Source organism: Lissotriton vulgaris, unplaced genomic scaffold (assembly GCF_964263255.1).
Source record: "Lissotriton vulgaris unplaced genomic scaffold, aLisVul1.2 SCAFFOLD_1364, whole genome shotgun sequence".
Lineage (NCBI taxonomy): Eukaryota > Metazoa > Chordata > Amphibia > Caudata > Salamandridae > Lissotriton > Lissotriton vulgaris.
This window is the reverse complement of record NW_028248189.1, coordinates 510,378-535,851: the sequence shown is the minus strand read 5'-3', so window position 1 is coordinate 535,851 and position 25,474 is coordinate 510,378. Positions and strand designations below refer to the sequence as shown.

The 25,474-nt window shown below is 45.1% G+C and overlaps 1 pseudogene; it reads left to right on the top strand.

Moving 5' to 3' along the window:
• The window catches only part of LOC147664892 (uncharacterized), a 69,795-nt pseudogene that overhangs the window by 1,491 nt on the left and 42,830 nt on the right, over positions 1-25,474 (top strand).

The window sequence follows — 25,474 nt, the reverse complement described above, 5'->3', positions numbered from 1 at the left end:
TCACTGGCTCGCTGATGGGACATGGGGTTTCCTTGGTCGGTACTTATGGTCCTAATGTAGACTCCCCAGCCTTTTTCCATGAGCTACAGGTTTGTCTCCTGTCAATTGACCCCGGGCTTTTGATACTTGGGGTGATTTCAACCTGTTATTGAACCCCTCCAGGGACAGCACCTCCACCTCCACAGACACGAAGCCTCGTGACCGACAAGCTCTTAAGGACATTTGCACCCACTTTTCTTGATAGACGTTGAACATACATTGCACCCACACCTTCCGGAATTCATTCACTATTCGAGGTTTCATAACACATGGACCAGATTGGATTACTGGCTGGTCTCCCCGGGGTTGCTGGTTGGCTGGGAGGCTTACTTACTCTCCCTTGTACACTTTCGGACGACTCTCCGGTTGTGCTTCGTTTGAATGTCCCCAGACTGGGTGGCTACGAACGTCAATGGCGCTTTCCAGGAAGCGCGCTGCGGGATCAGGTTTTCAACGAGGAAGTAAGGCAGGCAATTGAAGACTATTTTGCAATCAATACCGGGTCAGTTGAAACCTGGGCCGTACTATGGGAGGGTTTCAATCATATATAAGAGGAGTCTGTATTGCCAAGCATGCTGGTGTCCTCCGGGAAGTCCATTCTGATTTAAACCTCATTGAAACCAGCATAACGGCCTTAGACCGCGAATTGCTTGTCTCAGTCACCGGCACGGCAGAGGCACGACATTTGGCCTTGTTGCTTGAATTCAGGGATGTGGCGGAGCGAGAGTTATTGTTCCTTAATAAACATCACGGTGCGCAATGGTATGGCGAGGGAGAGAGACCTGGCAGATTACTGGTGCATACCCTGCGCCCTCCACGAGACCTTGCTCACATCACGGAGCTCACTGTCCCGAATGACACTCTGTTGCGCCCTATTCCTGACATAGGCGACCATTTCCTTTCCTATTACAAGATGCTGTATACTTCCAGGCTTACTGGGGATCTGCAAGATCAGGGGAACTATTTGGCGGAAATTGCTCTGGTTTATTTAGAGCGTTATATGCAAGATTTTTTGTCCGTTCCCATTTCAAGATAGCATAATAGAGGCTATTGATGCATTACGGGGTTCTCCGCCGATTTTTATAAAACTTATAAAGACATCTTAGTCCCACGGTTGGTCGAGGTCTATGCAGAGGCACTGGAGGTGGGTATTCTCCCTCCAACATTCAGAGAGGCGGTCATTATTCTTCTTTCCAAGCAAGGCAGAGACCCTATGTTGTGTAGCTCATATAGGCCATTGTCTTTATTGGATCTTGACTATAAAATATTGGCTAAGGTTATCGTTATATGTCTGTCCCTGTTAATGGAATCCATTATTTCTCCGACGCAGTCTGGCTTTGTTCCACATCGATCCAACTCATTGAATCTGAGGACCCTCTTCACTGTATTGCACAGGATAGATCCTGCCACCCTGGCTGCCGCCATCCTTCTTGATGCCGAAAAGGCATTCGAGTCAGGTCAGGTTTTTCAGGTTTTAATGTCTTTATTTCGATGATAAAATCATAAAAGACAATTTTAACAAAATATTTAAAAACAGTTTCAAAGTCTCCACACTATACAAAATCATATTAGAAGGATAATGTCAATATATTATCAAATATACAGTCAGCCTAAAAACCACAGTTAAAAAATTATTAAACCGTTATTGAGACGAAACAAGACATTAGATATAGCTAATCATAAAAGTTGGTTTGACATATACAGGTAAACACTATGCACATTGCACTTTGTGATCAAGAGGCAGTTAAGTTCCATCTGGCTCTGATTGCCCATGCCCAGCCTAAATACTTAGCCAACCAAATCACGATAAAATCAGAGGTGTTTGTTTTTAAAGCCCAAATAGCGTCCGAGGATTTTTTACATGTCATGCGTTTAAAAATGGGTTTTAACCATTTTAGACGGGGTTCTCTGTATTGAGGACAGGCGAACAAAAAGTGACCCTCAGTTTCCTTACATCCGGGGCAACGACTGCAAAAGTTAGTGGAGCTATTGCCCCAAGATGAGGTAAAGGAATTTAGGGGTAGTGAGCCCACCCAGAATTGGTGGTATCATTTTTTATCCATTGGCCTGGAGATAAGGTCCCAGTATGCCTCCCGGGCTGGATCCAGTTTAAAACTTAAAAAACGCCCGTCAAGTTTTCAGAGCTAGAGGCGTGTGCCAAGGGAAGGCGAGTTGAGGCCCAGAATAAACCCTTAAATTCCTTTTTCGAGGGGAAGTTGTTCGTGCCTGGCGAGACCCACAGATGACTCAAGCCCATATCATACAGGCTCCTTTTCACCGAGCGAAGCCATGGGATTCGCTCCGAACCCCCCATAGCCTTCACCTCGGTTAGCTCCTTTGCAAAGAGAGCCAAATCCTCCGTAGTCCATAGGCGCCTCCAAGTGGACACTACTCTGTATCTTGCCATGTCCGTTATTGGAAGGCAACCCATGTCGTGGCAAAGTGGGATCTGTGGGGTTGATTGGGGCAGCCCCACCAGGTTGCGAAGAAACCTACACTGGATCCTATACAAACTCGAGAGGTCCATGAAACCCCATAACTCTGCCCCATAGAGTGTCGCAGCGTTAATTTTAACATCATAAATTTGTAGGGCGGGGACAACCCTTTTGGTGATTGATTTCTTTTGCTCACGCAAGAGACAACCAGTCAATTGGGCAAGTTTTAGTTGTTGGGTCTCTATTTGTGGTTTCCAAGACAGTCGGCAATCCAGAGTGACCCCCAGGTACGTCATTGTGTCAACTTGCTCCAGGTTAACCCTGTTTAGTTGTACACTACTACGTATTGGTTTTTTCCTGGAGAAAACCATAAACTTAGTTTTCCCCACATTTATCTGAAGGTCATTCTGTTTACAGTATTCCTCAAAGTGATTTAAAGCCAACTGTAAACCTCCCCTGGTCTTTGAAAGGAGGAGGGTGTCGTCAGCAAAGATCAACATTGGGAATTTAGTCCCCGCCAAGGACGGTGCATCAGTATTGGTAGACCCGAAGAATTTCACTACCTGATCTATAAAGAGTAAGAAGAGGGTGGGGGCGAGAACGCACCCCTGGCGGACTCCCCGTGAAACCGGAAATGAGTCAGTATATTGCCCTTGTAACCCCCATCTTACCCTGGCAAAGTTATCTTTGTGTAGTCTAATAATCATCTCCACCAATTCCCCCGGCATTCCTAGGTCCCTTAGTACCTGCCATAATTTTCCCCTCGGCACCAAATCAAAAGCTGATTTCAAATCTATGAAAGCAGCAAAGATGGTGCCACCCCCCAGTATAACGACCTTCCAAAAGATCATGCAGAACCTCAGAACCTGGTCAATGGTACTTGTACCAGATCTAAAGCCCGCCTGTAGCGGAGACAGTATTCCTTCTAGTTCCATCCACCCTTGGACCCTCGCCAGGATCATGCGGGCAAAAACTTTCTGAAAGCAGTCAATTAGGCTGATAGGGCGATAGTTCCCTGGGTTCGATCTATCACCCTTTTTGTGTATAGGGAGGATCTCCGCCCCCTTCCAAGTCTTGGGTATATGGGCACCTCTCGCTATGGTGTTAGCTATGCTAGTTAAATAAGGCACCCAAAGACCCAAGTTTAACTTAAATAGGTCTGCTGGAATTTGATCCAACCCAGGGGCTTTCCCTCTCTTGGTTAGGCCTAATGCAAGCTCCGTTTCCGCTTCTGTAAAGGACATAGTCTCGTTGCCAGGGGGTATTGCAGGTAGCAGATTCGATGCAGACGTAGGGTCAACAACTACTGTGCAAAATTGGGAGGAGTAATGATTTATCCAGACTTCCGGGGATACGTTGTTAGATGGAGTACGAAATTCACCGTCTTTTCCACATTTAACAATATCCCAGAATTTGGTCTGATTGTTGGATTTACTAGCGTCCAAAAGGTCTGCCCAAAAATCATCTTCCCATTCCCTCTTTGCCTCCCATTGAACTCTTTTATACCTTTGTCTGGCCACTTTTACTGCACTTAGGTCTCTGGTTTTAACTTTCTCTATTAGGTGACTATGGGCCTCTCTACACTCTCTATTGTACCATTTTGCTCTTGGAGCATTCTGGTGCCCGGTGTTAGACTTACATGGTTTTGAGAGAATAGTTTTAAGCTCAGAGAAGCATTTGTCATGAATGCCCATGATCTTATCTAATTCACCCTGACCCCTCTCAACAACAACAGACCTCACATTATTTAAAGCGTTAGTCACCACATTTTCAATGTTGGCCTGTAACATTACATCATTTGATATGATTGACCATTTCAGTCTCCTCCGGTCATTTGATATGGTTACAACCCCTTGCCCCCTTGGATCTGGTTCCGCTAATCTTTTCATGCCATACATTTTGAATTTCAGGGACAGAGGGTTATGGTCACTTTCCGGACGCATTACAATTTCCATATCAACAATTAGGCTCCAATATTCCATTTTTATGAAGATGTAGTCAATGCGACTTTTCCTCACACCATTGTCAAAAGTGGGATTGGCTCCAATGTCCGATTTGGTGGGTCTGTTTGCAGCCCTTAATCCCCAAGTGAGGCAAAAAGCAGTCCAATTCAGAGCAGCCTCCGTTGCTTTAACTGGTATTTTGTTAGAAAGTTCGGGGATTTTCCAGGTCGCATCTTCTTCAAACCCCCAATTATCTTCCGGCAAGTACAGTGGTTCAATTGTACAATTAATATCACCCGCTATTATAATAAATGAGCCTTTATTCCAGCCCGTTAGTAATGTATCTAGGGCACCTATCAGCTTGGGACAACGTCCGCCAGGGAGGCCTCTAGAGTATATGTTAATAATAAGCATTTCCTGCCCCCCTGCTTCCCTCAGCCTTATAGCCAATATGTCGGGATTATCCACATACAATTCGGAAACTGAAAAACACCAGGCCTGTTTTACCCAAATGGTCAGTCCCCCTGACGCCCGCCCTTTAGTGCCTTTTATTGCTGGTTTGAAAAAGTTTGTAAATCCAACCATGTAAAACGGGGCTGTAGCCCATGTTTCTTGCAGGAGCACAACCTCATGTTTGCCTATAAAGTCCAACCAATCCTCGGAAATCATGCGGGTCTTGACTCCGGCAACGTTCCAAGATACCATATGTGAAATTAATGAGTCTACTTCTACAGGGTTATTGCTAACAATGGGAGGGGAATGGGAGCTCGGTAAGATGGCATTTGTTAAACTGGTCTCATCTATATTAGAGGTGGAAGCCTCGTCCTCACTCAGCCCCCTCGGCATTCTAATGTTGTTATGGAACAGGGACTGTTGCTCCTTTACTGATTCCGAGGTAGGGTTGAATGGGAAGCGCACTCCCTCCCCCTTCACTATAGCTGTATTCGATGACTGGGTCGGTGCACATAGTCAGTCAACCCATTCTAGGTCTGACAGTGCCTCGAAATGGTTGAAGAGAGGAGGGTAGTAATGGGGGTGATGGATTATGGGCTCCCGGGGCCTTCCCCCTTTGAGTTTCCAATGATTGAGGCCCGTTTGATTAATTGGGTACGTATGGGGGTAAAAGTAACCAAGGTGTAAGGTCTGTACATCACCCAAACGGGCAAATCTAGCTTTCCTTTGGATTCTTTCCACCACCCAGGGGTCTCTAAATGAGATTAAAATACAGTCACCTTCCAGATCTTTTTCGCCCTTACCTACCCATTCCACTCTCCTTACATAGAGGATTTCAGTGGGAGATGACAGAGGGAGTGGGCGATGTTTGTTTAGCCAGAAAATGACCTTATTCCGCAGATCCCCTTGTGATTCTTTAATACCCTCTCTTAGGGGGGCCACTCCGGTTAGAACGATGGTATATTGTGACGCTTCAGGAGGTAAGTTAACTCTGGGAGGGTGTCGTGGATTTCTGTTATCTGTCCTCGGTTTCCTGTCTTGGTGAGTGGTTTTCCTCTCCCTACCCATTATAGATGTCTGTGCTGGAGTGTTATTTGGTTGGTTTACTGCACCATTTGCTGGAGGTTTTTTCCCCTGTGTGTTGTTAGTTGCCACTGGGCGTTTAGCCTTTGGTGTTTCTTTAGTAGGGGCTCTGCTAGCAGTAGTCAATGTGGCAGCTGTAGTTTTTGCCCCTATTTGTGGTTTCTTATTAATAGTGGTAGATGATGTCCCTACGGGGATAGTTGTGGTTGTCCCCCCTTTTTGGTTAGCACCCCCTGTGGGGTTAGGGCCCCTTGTCTTGGAACTAGTAGTTGTTAAGTTTTGCAAGAGGTCCATATTGATATTGACCGCTGCTTCCAGGACATCTATTTTAGCGGACATTATCCTGGTACTTTCTAAGACCGGAAGCAATAAGGTTTTAATCATTGCTTCCATTTTTGCCAACAAGACATCATCACTACTAAAACATGTTGGGCAAGGATTAGAAGACCCTGAGTGGACCAATGAAGGACAGTACACTATTGGGGGTTCTTGTATGGTCTGCGAGTGAGAGGGACTATTAACATGATCTATTTTAGGTTGTTTTTGTACTTTTTCTCCCTGTGGGCTTGAAGCGTGCTTTCTTTTCCGTGAAACCTGGTTGGTAACATGGTTGGTAATTACTGGTGGCAAAACGGGCATACTGGGTAAAGTGGGAACGTATAATTGTGGGGTTCTGGACAAGCTACTCTCATCGTCCTCCGTGTTTTGGCTATCCGCTTCTAAGCAGGTCAGGTTGTTATCAGATTTCAGTTCCATGTTATCATTGGACGTGGATGTTGGGTCTCCGTCCCCATCTACATGAACTATCACTTCGGTCTCTGATGTAGAGATACAATTAAAAGCAGCATTAGTTAAAGGGCTTTTAGCACGGGCCAGGGCACCAATAGATGAGCGTTTCCCAGTAACTAAGTCCAGGGACAATCTGTGTTCAACTAGTTCAATTTCTTTTTCTAATATCCCTGTGGCTCGGGTGATAAAAGCATCAAGAGGGCCTGAAACAACACCCTTTGAGGTTTGGATATGCACTAGGCGCTGTTTGCCCGATCTTAGGGCCATAATTAGGAACTAGTAATGGTGCCACAATATAACAAAAAATGTAGTGTGCAGTGTAACAAGATATTATATGTACGGAGAACCAGGACTCTAAGCCCAACCCAACCTCGTCCGACCACGGACGGCCACAGACGGTCCCGCCCTTGTCCCGGGCTTCTCCCGCGCGCTCCCGCGCAGCGGGAGCGATGCTTCCTTTATGTAGCTGTTCAATTGGGTAGCTAAGGGTGGGAGGGGCCGGCAGGGAGAGCAGCCCAGGTGTTCTATGGGCGCGCGGGGACTCCTGGTCCTCGGAGTCCCCCGCTGTCGCTCGCAGCCCTGCCGGTGGGTCCGAGGTTGTCCCTTTAGAGAGGCTGAGATTAAATGCAGCAACACGCCGCGAAGCGGGACCCGCGAGGCGGGTCCGGCGAGGCTCGGCGGCAGAAGCAGGCTTCAAATCAAGGGATTAGCAGCGTCCTTGGCAGGCTGCACGTTTCCGTTAGGCAATCCACTGATCACCCGGTCACATCGCTTTTTTAACACTGGAGAAGGGTGGGAGGGGCCGGCAGGGAGAGCAGCCCAGGTGTTCTATGGGCGCGCGGGGACTCCTGGTCCTCGGAGTCCCCCGCTGTCGCTCGCAGCCCTGCCGGTGGGTCCGAGGTTGTCCCTTTAGAGAGGCTGAGATTAAATGCAGCAACACACCGCGAAGCGGGACCCGCGTAGCGGGTCCGGCGAGGCTCGGCGGCAGAAGCAGGCTTCAAATCAAGGGATTAGCAGCGTCCTTGGCAGGCTGCACGTTTCCGTTAGGCAATCCACTGATCACCCGGTCACAGCGCTTTTTTAACACTGGAGAAGGGTGGGAGGGGCCGGCAGGGAGAGCAGCCCAGGTGTTCTATGGGCGCGCGGGGACTCCTGGTCCTCGGAGTCCCCCGCTGTCGCTCGCAGCCCTGCCAGTGGGTCCGAGGTTATCCCTTTAGAGAGGCTGAGATTAAATGCAGCAACACGCCGCGAAGCGGGATCCGCGTAGCGGGTCCGGCGAGGCTCGGCGGCAGAAGCAGGCTTCAAATCAAGGGATTAGCAGCGTCCTTGGCAGGCTGCACGTTTCCGTTAGGCAATCCCTCACTCGAATGGCCTTTTTTCCTGTCGGTCATGCGACGCCGGAATGCTTTGTTTCCACGGTGGCGCTTCGGTACACTAATCCTACCGCTAACTGCGCCTGAATGGAACTCTATCTGACCCCTTCTCGCTGTCCCGCGGTACGAGACAGGGATGTCCCTTTTCCCCACTGCTTTTTGTTCTGGCCATGGACTCATTGGTGCGCCATTTTCAGGATAAACATTTACACAGTGGCCTCCAATTCCGCACTGGTCCACTTCTAGTTACGCTTTACGCAGACGACACAATTCTATACGTTAGGTTGCCCCAGTTCAATCTGGAACCCTTAATCCTTGAGATTGTCCGATTTGGTAAGTTTTCAGGGCTCAGCATCAACTGGCAGAAGTCAGTAATTTTTCCACTGACGGCTGGCACGGCTGCCTGGCCCTGTGAGTTACCTCTTGAGTGGTGCAGTGACGCGGTTAAATATCTTGGCGTATATGTTCACTTGGATACAGCCACTATGATCAGGCTGAATTATGGCAGAACGATTAGCTCCCTTGAATCGCAGATCGAGAAATGGCTATGTTTCCCGTTGTCGATGGATGGGAGAGTCGCCATAACCAAGATGGTGGTCCTTCCTCTGTTTGATAACATTCCCATCCCTCTCACGAAAACCTTTTTTTCACAACTTCAAACATTGTTGCGCCTTATTTGGGGCGACAAGACACCTCGGGTTCGTTTCCAGACCTTGACCCTTCCGTATGAAAGGGGGGGCTTTGGGGTCCCAGACTTTTATTTGTATTATTTAATTGCTCAATGTTGCTACGCGCATGTCTGGTTTCACGCTGATGCACGCGTCTCATACTTAAAACCGGATGCGGATCTTGTGCTTCCACGCAGTCTCTCCACTATCCTACCTACGGGATTCCCTCGGGACCCCCAAGACATTCAAACCATGTTCACTACGTGTTGGGCATGGCACAGGTTGCGTAGGTTGCTGGGACTCGAGCTACTCTACTCTCCAGAACCGCCCTTACCTAATCCTTCATGGTTTCCTATCACGGGTGAGGTCTTGGTCCAGCGCACTCTGGAGAAATTTCACATTCATAAGATAGGGGATTTATTTCCTGAAGGCCATGTCTTCTCAATATCAGAATAGGCCCGGTTCACAGACCGGACCTTTATGGCCACCTTTATCATGACACGTGTTCACTCCATGCTTCCGGCCGCATTCCCTTCATTCCCTGCGGCTTCCGAACCTACCCCACCATTGACACTGTTGATACAGAGCCCCACCGGCACACACTTGTTCTCGAAACTATATAAACAATGTGGGATAGCCAAACCTGTGTCAGATGCCAAGATATGAGTGGTCTGGGAGGCAGATTTGGGTGGGCCTATTACTGAAGATCATTGGGAGTAGTGCTGTAGGGCTACTAAAGATGTCTCATTGAACAGTAAACACAAACTTCTACACTTTAAGTTCCTTCGCAGAATGTATCACACTCCCGCACGTGCACATAGAATAGATCACAGCAGACCTCATCATTGCCCATTTGCAGACTTTGCCCACCTAGCCTGGACACGTCCCAAGATACACCAGTACTGGTCCCTGGTCCACTCTACACTTGGAGACATACTGTCCAAGTAATTGTCTCCCACCCCTGAGATTGTGCTGCTCGGGTATGTGATCAATTTCCCCCGGAAAGTTAGAAAACTTGCAGCTCTGGGATTTCTATTAGCTAAAAGAGAGATTGCTTTGTTATGGGGCAGTAGCAGAGTTCCCTCCCTTCAGGCATGGCTCCGGAGCTTAACATTTTGCAATGTCAACTACGAAGAGTATTCCACTCTAATCCCTGGTCCGTCACGACCAGTAGACATCTGTAGCCCGTACAGGGACTGCATTGCTAAACAGCAATCCGCCCAAGACTTGCAATTGTCAAATGGTATTGTCCCTGAGGGGATTGGTTGATCACCTGTTTTGTAACATATGATTGCATTACTGACCCTCCTGCTGCCTTCTGTCGCTATTACTGTGATACCATTTGCAATGTTTCACTCATTGAAGATATGTTTATCTCTTTATATGATGTTGGATGTTATTGATGACATTGGATGCTTTTTTCTCATGTCTGACCGTGTCGTGTCGGCTATTTGATTTGCTTTTTTGCGAATCCCTTGCATCATATTTGTCCTACATGTATTATTATTATTATCAATGCTGCATTTTAGGATGTACTGATTGTCCTATCCTTTGCATGCAAAACCTGGAAAATAAAGTTAAAAAAAAAAAGAAACACTATTATTTCTATGTTAACCAAACCTAAACTACACAAACAATACAAATTCTAAAGTTATAGCTCTACCATAAATTTATAATGTATGCACCCCTTTTAAAGTACTATAACTTTATGTATTATTGAGATACAAACCAAAGTTCAACTACACAAAAATTGCAAATTGTATGCATATAGCTCTTAAACCTCTCATTTATAAGTTACACAACAATCCACAGTGTATTGAACTTAGTAGCCACTACAACTCACCATTCAACCATGCACTGTATTCTCGCAAATGATGGAATTTGCGTTGTCATGTGTTATTGTAAATGCTAATATTCATTACGCTGTGTATGGAGGTGCACAAGTTAAATTAGTTTGAAGGTGTTGCATAAATTATATCCTTTAGCATTAGTATCCATTTTTTGCAATAAATTATTGCCACAGAACGGACCTCTTAATCTGCCTTTATTCACAGAATTTGCACATAATGTATGTATGTTGCCTGTTTTTGTTGCCTCATAAGGTAATCAGCTTTAAAAATATATGGGCATATTACCAATGCGGGCGATATGTGATTATCGCCGCTTTAGCGGCCGTTTTTAGCTGCTAAGCAGTGATAATTCTATCGCCCTATTAGCAAGCTGTCGCTAACAGCAGTTAGCGCCAGCTTGTAGGCGATAGCGAGCGGTTTGGGGCCCCCTTTGCATGTCAGCGATATTTATCGCTAATGACATGCAAAGTGGCCGTACCCAACCTGTTAGCGACTGAAAGCAGTCGCTAACATCGCTATCGCCTATTAGCAAGGCAGGCGTGGCAATGGAAATATTCGCGCTAAGCGCGAATATCTCCAAAGACTAACGCCTGCTCAGACCAGTTCTCAGCCATTATATCCAATCGGAGGTGGATATAATGGCTAAGACTCTGTTAGCAATAATGCGTGAATATCGCTGTATTCCCAGCGATATTAACGGATTTCGCCTCTATTGCGGGAAATATTATCGCTTTTGAGATAAACGTTGCTAATAGCACGTTATCCCATCGATAATATCCGGCGATGCGCGGCGATAAAAAAAATTGCTGCTAAGCCTACTTAGCGATAAATATCACTAGTTGTTGGTAATATGCCCCATAGTTTGGTCTTTCGCTGTCCTATAAAAAAAGCCCTCAACCTGTGCCCATGCATGTCAGGTTGGCAAAATGCTATATGTAGCATGAGTGACATCACACACCCTCTGAACTTAGTGAAATCATATGACCTTGACTCTAAGTCTTACCCAGAAGACATTTCCCATGATTAGCCCTGATAACATCACAATAATTGACATTACTAACATTCTATAAGGCCAGCATGATTAATATAGGAACACAACATAGACAGATGTATATTTAGATTTAATCTAAAATAGGGTGCTAGTATCATACGTCAGGAGAGCATTACTACATTCTTTTTGTATTACATGAAAGATTATGGGCCAGATGTAGGTAATTCCTATTTAACTACTCTTAAATACCGAATCATACCGATTCGGTATTTAAGAGTAGGTAAATAGGAAGGGGGCAGATGTAGGTAATTCTTATTTTAGAAATACCGAATCGGTATGATTCGGTATTTACCGATTCGGTAAATACCGAATCGGTATTTCCTATTGATTCCTATGGGCCTTGAAGCCCATAGGAATCAATGGGAAATACCGATTCGGTATTTACCGAATCAGTAAATACCGAATCCTGCAAGGGTGAACGGGGTGTCACTTTGACACCCTGTAGCACCCCAATTCCAGGCTTGTGTACCATGTGGCACACATACATGCCCTAAGGGCATGTCTGTGTGTCACATGGCACAGGTGTACATGCACAGATTTGCATGTACACCTGAATTCGGTATTTTACCACCCAATTGTATTGGGTGATAAAATACCGAATTCTGAAGGCCTGTGCCACTGTAAACAGTAAACAGTGCTACCTACATCTGGGATTTACCGAATCGGTAAAATTACTGATTCAGTATTTTACAGAATCGATAAATTTACTGATTCTGTAAAATAATGGCCCCTACATCTCAGAAACCAATTGTTGAAGAAGAGGATAACTAATCCAAACCAAAAAGGTGATGAAACATTGATGGTGGACACTGCTGGGACACAGGACTGTGTGAAGACCGAAGTTGAATCACTGAGGATTGTTAAATTATCACCAGAGGTAACACACTGCCTGAAGAGGCACTCTGATAACATGGATAAAGGAGGATAAACAAGAGGATAGAGGAGTGCGAGACTGTGCTCGATTTTCTGTTTAGATGTTTTTTTCAGATTTGATATGATATGAACCACTAAGCTTAAGTGAACACTCCACCAATATAGTAACACTTGGAGCATCAATAAAAAATTGTCCAAAAAAAAGAAAGTTCTGTGATCATCATTTAGCAAAGTTGCATTGTTGAAGATGCATCGGTGCATAGACATTCAGGATGCAACAGCAGTGACTTTAACTCAAGCGGTTGGAGTCCTTTCTCTAGCGCACACATGCAACCAAGGTTCACAGTGGTTGGGCAAACAGCAACTTGAAGCAGTAACAGGTGGAAGGTACAGCTTCAAGTGGCACATGCAAGATCCAAAGTTGAGTCACCATGTATTGATGTAGATTACCTGATGAGTGCAGCAAGATTCACAACATTGTTCCCTAATCACAAAGGGGTCAGCACAACAAAAAAGGGAGGAAGAGAACATTAAGCAAGGCACAAAAACCACAATATTTTTCCGTTTATGTACTTATGGCTTTTTCTCTCAATCTTTATGAGAGGCACATAGGATGTATCTCTCTCTTTCACAATGAGAGACTTTATGACAGCCCTACAATATCCTCCTTTTGTTCACAGTCTCCATTCTTGCTTCTCACATTTCAAGGGTAACAGTCCTCATAATAACATTTAAGAAGCTGGATCTTCAGACCTTAATATGATTTTAGGAAGTTTGTCATCATTTACACCAGACTCTTTGAGCTCATACAACACCAGTAGTCATTTCCCACAGCTCTTTGAGTCTGATTCTGACTTTATAGGACAACCAAACTCCCTACTCTTGCATTAGTCCTTCTTCTGTCTGGTGAATAGAGCCTCCCCATGAAATCAAGGATTTGTCTCAGAGGACTATCTTTTGTGCTTTTTTACAAACTGTTGAAGTTAGGGTAAGGCTAGGAAACCAATCAGAATTCTTTCAGTGCTTAAATTATTTAGATCCAAACTGGTTCAAGTGAATCTTTCTCAAAATACAGTTCAGTTCTTATACAGTGAACATCTCCTAATGTTCTTAGTGTCTCTTGGTCAATTATAAGAACAAGCATTCAGTAACATCTGCATAGATTTCAGCTAGACATTTTTCCAAATGAACAGGTGCTATCGCATGGGTCCATCTCTCATCTGCCAGAGCTGACCTCTGGTGGTGAGGATGCAGTTAATATCCTTCATTCATGTGATTGCAGTGTTGATGGCCTTGCCAGAGTCGTTTTGAGTGAGATGCATCATTGTCAGTCGCAGTGCCTTGCTCAAACTAGTATGAATCAGTGAGGCTAACATAAAGCTTATCCCTTTTCCAGCAACACCTTAGTGCCCAAACGAGGCACTCAAAACATAGCTATAACAGCATGTAAAGGAATGAAAAAGAGGTTAGTGACCAGTATATGACATGCAGGGAAATTGTTTAGTATCTTAAAGCCTACATTGTCCGCCTTGATGAACCCTCCCTACTCATTTGGGGCTACACTTACCCTGGAGGGTTATCAGCATGATGTATCAGTATTTGTAATTTACATCTCAATCTGGTACGCATGCAAACACACACAAACACACAAACGTATGCATGCACACACACTCACACAAACAGACACATAGATACACAAACACATACAACTACTTCACACTCCATGGTTATAGGTCAGTCACAAAAATACCATTCTTTGCAGATTCAACAGAATGAATTATCAGGCACCCTCCACAACTTGCAATGCTGATAAAAAACAGAATGGTTAGTAAGCTGTCACCAACCCTTGGAAATGTGATCACTTTGCAAAGGAGACATTAAGACTTTCACATCAAAACGAAATTCAATTTAAGATAAATCCCACCTGTAGCATTGTTTAGCATTTTTACTGGCACATTTGACAAGAGTCTCTCATGCTAGAAAATGCTGGATATATACAGTGTGGCACAGGGTTAGTATGCAATGAGCTACTTCCTACACAAGATATGTAACTATAATGTTCATGGGCTGTGCTGTGGGTTTGAAACTGTTTTATTTGAAATGTGCATTAGTACTTCAGTATTAATTCCTTTTATTCATTGAACATATTTGTAGGGCAGAAAGGATGTTAGGATAGGAGGTGTGAGGAAATAGGGTGTATTATATGGTGTGGTACTGCAACCTCATCATGTTTTACACTTACCAACCCTTTTAGGACTCTTAGATTTCACCTGTCAAACTTCCAGCTCCACCTTAGGTAGCTGTGGCACTGAACAGCAAGGCTTGTGCAGAGGAACAAGTTTCAAACATTTAAACAGCACCAAAACAATTGAAGAAGAAATCGCCACAACATCCAAGAAATCTGACACCAATTTATAAAACTAGACTGCATTTTCATAAGAATTTAGACACTAGAATGAAAAAGATCCACCAGACAGTTCCTGAGATAAAGATTTTACAAGCATTACCAAATCAAAGCAATTTCACTCAACCGCCTTGGTAAAGTGAGCAAATTGGAGCTAATTGGGAAACTGTTTAAAGGAAAACTTAGATAAGTGTCAATACTGTTGGTTACAAGTGCATGGGCGACCAACTCAGGAGCTAGTCAGGGGACCATCAACATCCTCAAGAACAGTTACCTTCACAGAAGGTGCTATGGATTCCTATAGCGAGGTCCTGATGCAAGGATGAAGGATGTTAAAGATGCTCCAAGAATGCTGTGGCTGTGTTGCGGTTGACAAGGGTCTTCCTTGAGGCACTCCTTGGTCCACGAAGATCGTGAAGGGTCCTGATTGCAGGGTGGACGTCGCATAAGGTCCTGCCCGGTCTGGGTGCAGTCCCTTTGCCCCTGCACTACCAGTTGCCAGGTGCTGCGGTCATTGACCAATCCTTCCTGGGTCGTTAACTCACCTTCTGAGGATTCCAGCAACTCTCTGACAACACTCTTGGATTTAACTCTGTGCATTGGTATTGATCCTTGGTGCTGCATGGTTGCAGTGGTACTAACAGAAAGACTTTAAGCTGCTAACTTGCCATAGCAGGATTCTTCAGCTGTTGTATCCGGGTGCTGTGCACAGTAGGCCAGTTGGCTGGCCATTGGAGACTCTTAGCTTGACTGGGTTCTGTAGATAGCTTCTCCTTCAGCAAAATACGACATACACAGTTCCTCTCTTTGTGAGCCACCAGGTGCAGCAGGTACTATCTTTCTCTTTGCTGGTCCTTCAGTGCAGCAGGGCAGTCCTTCGTTGGTCCTTCTTCAAAGTCAGTCGAAATCTGAGTTCTGGGTGCCAGGGGTGACACTCTTAGTCTTGGAAAATGCCTGCAGGGAAGGATGCAGTTGGAAGCCACTAGGCTATCTGGTTCCCTCCCACCTAGAGGCCACTTCCTGTTGAGGGTGGTATCTGGCTATCCCAGGATGCACCATTCTGACCATTGGCAAGATGGTTATACCCCCTCTTTCGGTGTGCAGATCTCCCTTGCCCACCCCGGGGTGCGGCTATCTCAGGGCTACACGCCCCAAGGGAAACTGGTTTGGAAATTGGTTTCTCTCCTCTGCTCCCCGTGTCTACCTTAACAATGGGACAGCCCTCCCCCTGGAGAAACGCATTACATCAATTTCGACTTGGGATACAAGTTGGACTCAATGTAATGAGTTGTTTGATACCTTGGAGTGCTAACTTGTTTGCACTGTTCAGGAGTTGGCACAGCTGAGCCGTCAGAGTGCAACCCTATACACAACAACTGGGTGACCAAGTATTCCACAGTAAAAATTGTGGTTTTGTGTGTCTTAAAGTCAGGACATGTACAATATATGTCCTGCCTGCATCACATGTTGTACGGTACCCTGCCTTTAGGACTTAGTAAGCCTTCCAGAGGGGTGACTTACACATATGGTATGGGGAAGTGGTGGCTTTGCCATTGCTTTCAATTGCAAAGTCTGGCTAGCAGTGTACGACTGCTCTACCAGTCCACAGTAGCGGGCTGGGGGAATCGCTTTACTTGGGGAACCTCCACTGTGACACAAACAGTGCTGCAAACCCTGGGGCACCCCTCTAACTTACATGCCTTGGGCACCAGGGTACCATCTACTAGGGACTTACAGGTACGTTATCCATTTCCAATTGGGTACAGCCAATTCGTCGTGGACTTTAGTGTCAGGGCACTGGCACTGAGATCTACTTAGCAGGCCTCAGCACACACTCAGGGTCGAAAAACCAGCAGCTTCAGTCAAAAAACCTGGAGGTGACCATGCAGAAAGAGGTATTTCCTAAAAGAAGGGCTGAGTATCAATAGTGAAGGGAAGAGGAATTGAGAGGGAAAGCGATGGAATGGGTGGGAATGCGTCAGGGTCTCTGAAAATAATGCCAAATATGTATAATGTAGCAAACAAAACACTAATATCAAAATAATTACATCACAATAAACAATAAAAACAATGAACTGTAAACATTTGAAACATTTGCAATGATTCTTGTAGAAACCACACCATACATGACAATAAGCAAATAATGTCTCTCACTACTATTTTGGTGGAATAAGTGAGCTATTTACCACATGTGGTAAATACCATTACCCCAATAAGGTTTATTTATCACATCGGTCTGTTTGGTTATAGACATGGGCCCTGATTATAGGTGTAAGGCTCAATCATTTCAGATCCCAGAAATCGGAATTACGAGTATCCAAGTTCTAAGACAGTTCAAACCCTAAAACTCTATATATGCAGCCAAATCCCAGGCCCCACTGAAATATGCAATATAAAATCAGGCATAAAAACGTTTGTGCCCGATATCAATGTCACCTAGCTCTCGCAATGTGTGTGTTGGCAGTGGCGATTCCTGGTCCAACTGGTGAACACCGCAGGAGCTCTAAGGCCTGTGTTTTCTGTACGCAGTCATCGAAAAACCTTTAAACACATTCTCAAGGTCACTGGTCAGTTCATGTCCAGTTGGTTTCTCAAAAGCCGGTGCACAGAAACCATTACCTCACATGTGAAGAAATAATCATCATTTGAAGCGTATTGTGGGCAAATGATCAGTTCGTACGAAAAAAGCCTGTAGAATAAAACGTATTGTCCTACTAATCTTTCCAGCAAGCACAGAAAGCCCGCCAAAAATCAATGTCTCATAAAGGGGCAATTAACCTTCCCTTTCTCTTATTGTGGTGTCTGTCTTCTCCCTTTTGGTCTATTAACTGCCCATTCCGGTGTGTGCTATGGAGTGTTTCAAACATACTAATTCACTGAGTTTACCAATAATGTAGGCTTTTGTTATTTAGTGTGCTCCAGTGTGATCAATGAATCTATTATGTTTTATTTTACTTTTGGTGACAAGGTCAAAAAATAACTGCAGCAGCAGTCAATTTCCACACTAGTCTAGGAGAAGATTCGAAATACAGTATTGCTTTCGGGTTTGTGTGAAACACTTTTTATTTTTAGAAGCGTCAACATATTCCATCCGATTTTTAAAGAGAAATTCAAGTGATGAAAATACCACTTAGCTCCACATTAACACCTGATGGCTCAGACTTATTTTTAATTCAAATAAGATCAGCTGTCGATCGGAGGACGTATTTAGGGAAACCTAAAATGATGAACGTCATTAATATTAAGGCGTTTGTAATTTGGGGATTTGTCAGGGGAAGCATAAGCCCTGGGCCTTATAAAGGGCACTCACTTCGTCGCGCACCGATGACGCATCTGTATGTGGAGTGAGCACGAGCTCCACCAACAGGTAGTTTTGCAGTTTTTTCCAACAGGTGCACAGTGGCACACATGAAAAAACAGGGATATGGAGCCCACAAAATGTACCTGGTCGGGTGCCCTGTCTCGGGACACCATGCGAGACGACTGAGACTGAGGAGTTGGGATAGGATATAGTCTAACGCTAGGGCTGTCAATCTCAAACCTGGATGACGCTCAACATCCTGTGATTTTAAGCAATTCACGTAATCTCCCGGTGCCTCCTAAAATGAATGTGACTTGTGTAACGCAACTGGTGCTCATTCAAAGCGCTCTGATACCTTCGGGTCAAGTTAGGGCTATATAAACTCCGAAAAATAAAATCGATAGAGAAGAGTCGAGATTTAAGGTTATTTTCCTGACAGAGTAGGGTTGGTGTGACTCAGGAAGTGAGCTATAAAGTACATCTTCTGTGAGTACACACGTATTCTGTATTAGCGATATATTTACTTAAGTATATTTACAAAAGAATGGGACGGCATTACAGTTACCGTTATATGCAGATGTATATGTGCATATGGCATACAGTGAAAATGTAGCCAAATAGCTTATGTTATTGGCTGCATCTGAACTAATAAACCTATATTCACGCATTTATTACAGAAGTGCCAATTTATACAAGTACAGCAACATTGACAAGAGAAAAGTACTTGTTACTACCTTACAAATTGGAGGTAACGATTTCATTGCACTGTAAAACAACTGTCCTAATATTTGCACGGTCTCTTAAATGTAAGTTTAACTTGTGCAAACATTTAACCTCTCATATTCTGTTTTTCGTTAAATGCATTTTCATAAAACAATTACACATGAGATAATCAATGACATAAATCATATAAGCAGATAGTACAGAGTATATCATGCTCTGGCTTCATGACCATTTCTCTTGTGACACATGGTCCCTCCCCGTATTAAAAAAATAAATAGAAACATTTAAGGAATATTCGGATCTGATATCAATTTCAATTTCAAAAGCTTTATTCGACAGCATTGTCATAAAAGCATGAACACCTATACATCAGAAAATACTAATCTAAAATACAATCACATTTTAAAACACACATTAAATTCAAAACGCTGACGAATCATGACTAAAAGGAACGCATTTTGTGCTAAAAAGTCCAATTCACTAAACATGATTATTTAAATAATTAATCTACATCAAATCACGTTACATTTACTCTAACTCCGTTGGCTAAAGAGCGAGTGCGAATAATCCATGCCCATCCCAGATATTTTGCTACTGCAATAGCTAAAGGAGGGGAGCTGTTTGATCCCAAAATTCTAAGTGCTTCCTGGCACCTACGTGCCCCTAAATTCTGACACGCTGGTTTTAACCACCTCCTTCTTGGAGAAGCATAAAGAGGGCAGGCAAACAGAAAATGCGAGGTATCCTCAACCAAGTCTTTACAATGGTTGCATACATTAACATTACTAGGCGACCATTTTTGTGTAAAAGCGTTAAGGGGCAAACTACCAGCTCTAAATTGGAAGTACAATTTTCTATCCATAGGTTTTGTAATAAAATCCCAGTATTGTTCACAAAATGGAGCAAATTTGGTTTCCAAATACCGGGATGTTAACATGGAATGTGGGTTAGAAGTCAACACAGATTGCAAAGTCATATCCCAGTACATTTTTTTCACAATCTCCTTTAATGGGAAGGCAGTTGGGTCAGTGTTATTCCATAGATGGTCTAGGTGGAGTTTTGATAATAGGTTCCGGATCTCGTTGAGCCATGTAATTGTATGGAACCGGTCCTTCTTAATAATGTCCATGAGGGCGGAGGTATAATGACCTAGCTCCGGCGTTGACATTATTCGCCTCCAGAATAGTAATGGGCGCAGTCGAGCCAGGTCCTCAATCTTTTTCCTCCCCAGGTCATACAACAGGGGGATTGTTGATGTGCTCTGTGGAACGCCAACCAGACGTCGCAAAAACTTGTTCTCAGCAGTGGACAAAATGCTCAAGTTGGCAAAACCCCACAACTCTGAACCATACAGACAGGCATTTAGCACCTTCATACTATAAATCTCTAACACAGGATGGATAGGTTTGGTTAGTGAAGATTTATGTTTAAGTGCTAGGGCCCCTGCTAGTTGATGGAACTTTAAAACTGCTGAGTCAATATGGGACTTCCATTTCATATTGCCCTGTAAGGAGATACCAAGATATGTAAAAGCATCCACATGTTCTAAGGCGGCCCCATTGAAAGTTATTGTGCCCCTATATGGCTTGGCTGGATTCATGCACATAAACTTAGTCTTTGAAGTGTTTAATTCCAAGCCCCGGATCTTGCAGAAATCCCCGAAAGCATTAATTGCCTTCTGAAGGCCACTAGGAGTTCGTGATACCAGCAACGTGTCATCAGCAAACATTAATACTGGTACACGAACCCCGTCAAGTATTGGGGCATCCGTAGGGGATTTCTTCAGGTAGTCCACTATGCCATTGATATATAATGAGAATAAGGTGGGTGCCAGGACGCATCCCTGTCTAACCCCACGCTCTACAGGGAAAGAATCATTTACCTCGCCCTGGACCCCCCACCTGATCCTAGCATAGTTATTTTCATGCATGCGGACTAACAATGTCAGTAATTCGGGGCTGATACCAATTTCCGCGAGGACGCTCCACAATTTTTGTCGCGGGACTAAGTCAAATGCTGACTTCAAGTCAACAAATACGGCATACAATGGACCATTGATCAAGTTCACGTTTCTCCATTACAAAGTTAGAAAGTGAAAGACCTGGTCAATAGAACTTGTTAGGGGGTGGAAGCCAGCTTGTTAGGGGGAGAGAACATCCTTCTCATCAATCCATGCTTGTAGTTTGTTTTGTATCAATCGACCCATCAGTTTTTGTGCAGAATCGATAAGACTGATGGGTCTGTAATTGCTTGGGAGTGTCTTATCACCTTTTTAAAGACTGTGATGATCTCCGCACCCTTCCATGAATTTGGTATGGAAGCTCCATGGGCGATGGAATTTGCTAACCAGACAATGTATTGGCACCATGAAGCCCGGTCGCTTAAGAAAACATCGGCCGGTATTCCGTCCATTCCTGGCGCTCTCCCCCCAGACACCCCATCCAACGCAATGTTTACATCACCCAGGGTAAACACTTCGCCTTTGAAGAAGACCATTGGGGGAGGTGGATAATGGCCTGTGTCCAGATTACATGCATATTGTGGCTTAAAGAAGTCTATCCATAAGTTCTTTGCAACATTGTTTTGTGGACACTCTGCTACCCCCCCTGTCCCATTTTACGATTGCCCAAAACTCTTTTTGCTTCTTAGCTGCACATGCTGATTTGAGGTCAAGCCAATGTTTTTCGTCCCAGAGCTTTTTCGCTTTGGTTTGTACTTTTCTGTAGACATTCTTGGCCGTCCTCACTCCTTCTCTGCTTTGACTCCTTAGCTCCAGACTAAGTTTCTGACGTGCTCTTCTGCATGTTTGATCATACCACCCCTGTTTTGTTGGTAATTTTACCACCTTTTTTTGGCCTACTCGTTTTAGAAAAAAACCCTGAATTTTGGAAAAAAACTCAGAGTGTGCCTCCTCCATGAATCTGGAGAAGTTGGGTTCGGTACAATGTTCTTTCATAATATTAATCTCAGAGACAACTAGCTTCCTTAGATCTTCTAACATCTCTGGCTTCTCTATCAGTCTGCCCCACCTTACATGGCGTTGGTTATTTGTAGAGATTTTATCCAGAGTGACTGCGCCCCTTTCCGGGCCTGGAGCTGGCACCCCCTGGTTAAATTGTATGATCAAGCATAGTGGATTATGGTCACTCTCTAATCTAGATGTGATGCTCATATCTACCAGCCTGTGCCAATCCCTTACATCCACTAGGATATAATCTATTCAACTTTTTGCCCTTCCATTATCAAATGTGTGAACACCCCGTCGGTCGGACGGGGTGCGCCCATTAGCTGCTCTTAAGCCCCTTGCTAAACACAAGCTCTTGATTTGAATTGCTACCTCAGACCATCTCTTGACCAATGACAGGTCCAACTGGGGGATTCCCCATTTATGATCCTCTTCTAAGGACATTTCAACGTCCTCCGAGCCCAAAGGTTCGAAGGTCGTATTCATGTCTCCACCCACCAAGATAGAAAGATGAGATGGAAGGAGCTCAAGATCATTATCAAGTGCTGTTATTATCTCTGAGGTTTTTCCCCCTGTAACTCCCCTAGTGTATATGTTATAAATGGCCACCTCTTGGCCATTGGCCCAGGTAATCTTAATTGATAGTATGTCACTATTATTGAGGGATCTTTCCTGGATATTACAATGCAAAGATTGGCGCACCCAGATAATCAATCCCCCTGATGGCCGCCCTTTGGGGTTCTTTTTTGCTGGGACATAAAAATTTAGGAAACCATGCCGATAGACTGGGTTCACTGCCCAGGTTTCCTGAAACATGATAATGTCATGGTGCTCTATGAACTCCCACCATTCTGGAGAAATCATTTTGTTAGAAATTCCAGCAAGGTTATATGATAGGAGGTTTAGATTTCTGTTAGCTGGTATAGCTATATCCTGGGACGGCACTACATTTTGCCTATTGGGTGCTAGCCCAAAATTAGATAATAAACTGTGTGTCCTGTTGCTACTGGGATTATTAAAAGTAGATTCAGGGATGCCCTTGACACTACTTGACTTGGTGTTTGTGAGGCTGGCTGAATTGTGATCAACAACAGCTTCTGTCCCATGAAGTCAGTCGCACTCATTGAGATCTGATAGTGCCGAGTATCTATTTTCAAGGGACACACCCCAACTATTTTTTGGACCAATCGTATTTCCCTTTTTTGCCACAGTGTTCCATTTGGTTCTTAGGATGGTAGGATTCAAGATGTTACCTCGTCTGGCATAGAAGAAATCTAATGTTAAAGGGATGATCTCAGCGGTTCGGCGTTGGGGAGGATATATATTCAACAGAATGTTTGGCAGGACTTCCGGATCTGTAAAGTGCAGCACCACGCAGTCCCCCCTTAATTTTTTAAGGCCACCCCCAATCCATTCCACTCTCCTTGCCTTCACTATTTCTTCAGCCAACTGATGCATACCCCCGGGTGAGAATGCCATGTTTTGCGATAACCAGTGCAGGGCCTTACTTATTAGGGAGGGTGTATTTTCTATTTGCCCAGGTTTCAAATGGGGGACATTGGCCAAGACCAACACTAGGGGGGAGGCCTCCACAATTAGCTCTACTGGGCCCTTCTCTATCCTAGGATCTCCAATCTTTTCCCTTGGGCCTAATCCTGAGGGTGCCCCATTGTCTAGATCCTGACCCCCTCCCCCCGAATGACTAGTCATAGTTGGAAGGGAAGATACATTCTCAGTTGACCCCGGGCAGGGAACTGTTGGAGTCTTTTTGGTCTCTACTCTAGATACTACTTGATTAGGGATATTTACCACCTCTTCTAATATCTTCTGTAAGAGCCCCCCTAATCTATGCATCTCCTCTGTAAAATGGTCAATTTTTGCCAGGAGAGGTTTTGTAATGGTCTTAATCTTAGTATCTAGGATATTTACTAATTTCTTGAGCTGGTCTTCATCCAGAAGTATTTTTCTCCCCCTTTCATCTTCTACATCCCTTTTGGGGGGTGGGGTATCTAGTCTTTTTTTGCTTGAGCGTAACCCACCACGCTTGGGGTGGCCCTTGTCCCCCCCTCTAGTGCCTCTAGGTGCTGGGACCGGCTCCGGGGGCTCGTCCTCTAATAACACTTGCTCTTCTTCATGTGTACTCTCTGTGTCCGTCTCTGCTTAGGCCACTATTGACTATTTTAATGTATTATTATCGTGCTGATCCTGCAAGAAAACCTCATTGCTGTTATCTGGCTCGGGTACTTCTACAGGCATGTTTTCTACCACAGACAATGAAGGGGATAGGCTCAAGCCCAATGAAGATCTTCTATCATTGTTAATTTTGGCAACCACCTGAACTAAATAGTTGTCGAGGGTGTTTACTGCTAGGGGGGTTTTTGACTTCGACCTGCTACGCAAACGCAGTAGGTAACCCTTTCCCCAAGAGACACACTAGATAATAAACAAGAGAGAAAGTAGGACAGTGTGCCGCGCCAATGTTAGAGAGCAATACTCCAAGGGTTCCACAATAATAACTAAGAGAAGACAACTCACAGCTGGTATTTTGGGCAGCGTTCTTGGCTCAGTCCAGTCTCTGCCAGTCTCGGACTGTCGCAGACTGTCCCGCCCTTGTCCCGGGCTACTCCCGCGCCCTGCTGTGCAGCGGGGTACAGCAGTTCCTAATAACGGAGGGAGGTGGTTGGGGGGCGGAGCAAGCAGGGACTCCTGGGAAATGGAGTCCCTGTCCTGGCGCTCGCAGCCCTGCTGCTCAACTCTATGCCCTTAGTCGCCTGGTGATGTAGCCTCGGTCCGGTGATGAATGCCCCAGCAAGATGAGCGATGCGGGACCCGCGCAGCAGGTACCGCGAGGTTCTGAGGAAACAGGAAGGCAGCAGCCAAATAGGACTCTCCACAGCGTCTTTCAGCTCGAAAGGTAAGGCTTCTCCAACAATGGAGGAGCAGGCAAGCACTTTTCACTCGGCGGTCGGGGGGCGGGGCAAACAGGGAGAGCGTCCAGGTGCAGGTAATGATCACGCAGGGACTCCTGGGAAATGGAGTTCCTGTCCTGGCGCTCGCAGCCCTGCTGCTCAACTCTATGCCCTTAGTCGCCTGGTGATGTTGCCTCGGTACGGTGATGAATGCCCCAGCAAGATGAGCGATGCGGGACCCGCGCAGCGGGTACCGCGAGGTTCTGAGGAAACAGGAAGGCAGCAGCCAAATAGGACTCTCCACAGCGTCTTTCAGCTCGAAAGGTAAGGCTTCTCCAACAATGCAGGAGCAGGCAAGCACTTTTCACTCGGCGGTCGGGGGCGGGGCAAACAGGGAGAGCGTCCAGGTGCAGGTAATGATCACAGAGGGACTCCTGGGAAATGGAGTTCCTGTCCTGGCCCTCGCAGCCCTGCTGCTCAACTCTATGCCCTTAGTCGCCTGGTGATGTAGCCTGGGTCCGGTGAAGAATGCCCCAGCAAGATGAGCGATGCGGGACCCGCGCAGCGGGTACCGCGAGGTTCTGAGGTTCTGAGGAAACAGGAAGGCAGCAGCCA